The sequence below is a fragment of the Chenopodium album genome, chromosome 25, assembly GCF_948465745.1.
Source record: "Chenopodium album chromosome 25, dcCheAlbu1.1, whole genome shotgun sequence".
In the NCBI taxonomy this organism is placed as follows: Eukaryota; Viridiplantae; Streptophyta; class Magnoliopsida; order Caryophyllales; family Amaranthaceae; genus Chenopodium; species Chenopodium album.
In genome coordinates this window covers 31,660,766-31,662,938 of record NC_137858.1, presented here as the reverse complement: position 1 = coordinate 31,662,938, position 2,173 = coordinate 31,660,766, and the positions used below count along the sequence as shown (strand labels likewise).

At 38.1% G+C, this 2,173-nt stretch overlaps 1 non-coding gene across 1 annotated transcript; it reads left to right on the top strand.

Moving 5' to 3' along the window:
- Nucleotides 1–262: 262 nt before the first annotated feature.
- LOC145615827 (small nucleolar RNA R71) lies at nt 263–369 on the top strand. Its single transcript, XR_014107413.1, has one exon. It is a non-coding gene; the product is annotated as a small nucleolar RNA R71 (small nucleolar RNA).
- Nucleotides 370–2,173: the final 1,804 nt, after the last annotated feature.

Sequence of the window (2,173 nt, the reverse complement as noted above, 5' to 3'; positions counted from 1 at the left end):
CTAAGATTATCTAGTTTCTGGCAAATAGATGTAAGTTGGGTTTGCAAAAAGGATACTGAATCAACGTGATATTTGCCTTTATTCGCAAAGCCTCTAGAGTTCCCATATTGGGAATTATGTATTACCATATCTTCGATAACTTGACTTGCATCATCAACATTAAGATTTATAAATCTACCACGCACTAGCCGCGGAGTCTAGAATCGTTCTAGATGCATTTCCTAATCTGTTGTAAAAAGCTTGAATTAACTGCCACTTTGCCAAATTATGGTGGGGACACTTCCTCTGCAGATCTTTGAATCTCTCCCAAGCCTCATATAACGCTTCATCTGGCTCCTGGGTGAAATTTTGAATTGCACTTCTCTATAAAGTTGTTTTCTCTGCAGGGTAATATTTGTTATAAAAATTCAAGGCAAGAGTTTCCCAGTTATTAATACCAAGTGCAATTCTATTCAAACCATTAAACCACAATTTAGCTTTTCCACATAATGAAAAGGAAAAAAGAATCTCCCTGCTCTGGTCTTGCGTAACCCCATTCTGCTGATGGGAAGGAGAACGGTAGGTCGTTGGGCTACCACCCCACCCTATCAAACAAAATTTGTAACTTAACTAACCCCTATTTAGCGTAGTGGTAAGTCAAGGTCGAACCCAAGGGAATGGATATCAAATGCACGATGCCTAAATCAAGCTATTTCGGAGTCAAGAAGGGGTTTGAGGTAGAACTTAGGCTAAACTAGGTAATGCAAAACTTATATGAAATCAATCTAGGACACTAGGGCAATGGATCCACATGCAATCATAATGGAAACGGTAATTTGGGAGGTTAAACCGACTAAGTCAAGCGATATGAAGGAAAACCATCATGTATCCAAAAGAGCATACTAAGATGGTTCACCTAGAGGTCTAACTAGCGTCAACTACGCTAAACACTACCTAGGGAACGTCACAAAGCACCTCAATCGTGAAATTGCAAGTTTACTAATCAATGGTCCGTATCATAGCAAGCTTACAATGCAATCTAGTGTATTAATCAAAGATGGCCAAACCTCAATTAATCACACACATGCACATGAAATATCAACCAAATTTAATCATATCATCAACTCCATCAATTATCCCCAAATTACACTATTCCATCATTCATACATGCTTCACCATTTCCCTAGCTAGGAAACTACTCACTAGCCATAGGAATTAAGATCAAAACTACAACAATCATCAATTTCATCATCAACATAATTGAAATCAAAGATTAAACCAACAATCAATCAAAATCAATCAAAATTCAATCAATAACCAAATCAATCATCAATAACATGAAAAACTAATGAAATCAACTAAAATCAAACTTGTATTGAAATCAAGAAGAAGATCCTTACAAAACTTTGATCCAAAGATCAAATACAATGAGGAATCCTTGAGAAATCACCAAAAATCATGAGTTTCTCTCTCTAGTTCTTGAGTTTCTCTCTCTAAAATTCTCCCAAAAACTAACTATCAAATTCAATCTAAAACTTACCCTCTAAAAATAGGTAGAAATAACTATATATACAAAGAGAAGGTCGGTAATGACGCCCAAAAATAGACCCTCGTAAGTGCGGGCGCTCGGAGGAGAGAGAATGGCGCGCAAGGGACACACCCAGACTGGTGCGCCCGCACGCACCTGGTGTGCGGCCGCACACGACCTTAGTGCGCCCGCACATTGCTGGGTCTTTCCCCCTTCTTCTCTTCGTCCTAGCTCAAGTGGTGCACGCATCCAGGATGATGATGATGGAGGACAAAGTAGGCAGGAACTTTCTTGAATTTCTTGAAGAGTATAAGCCATGAGGAAGGCATAAACAAAGCCTTGAAGCTTGCCCCTTGGATCCACCTTTGACTTGGAACTTCTTGCACCTTCTTTAGGCATAAAAGCAATGAAAACTCGTAGAGAGGAAGCTCGGGAATTCTTGGACAATCAATTACCACCTACAAGCAAAAGATAAAAAGCAAGTAAAAGAGAAAAATAACAAGTAAACTAGAAAACGACATGAAAAAGAGAAACTAACTACAAAAAGCATAAAATGAAGAAAACAAGAATAAAACTAAGGAAAACTAAAGAAAAGAGAGATAAAAAGAAATAAAAATCATCCAAAAAGGAACCAAATGAGTGCCAAAAATGTCACTCATCAAATTC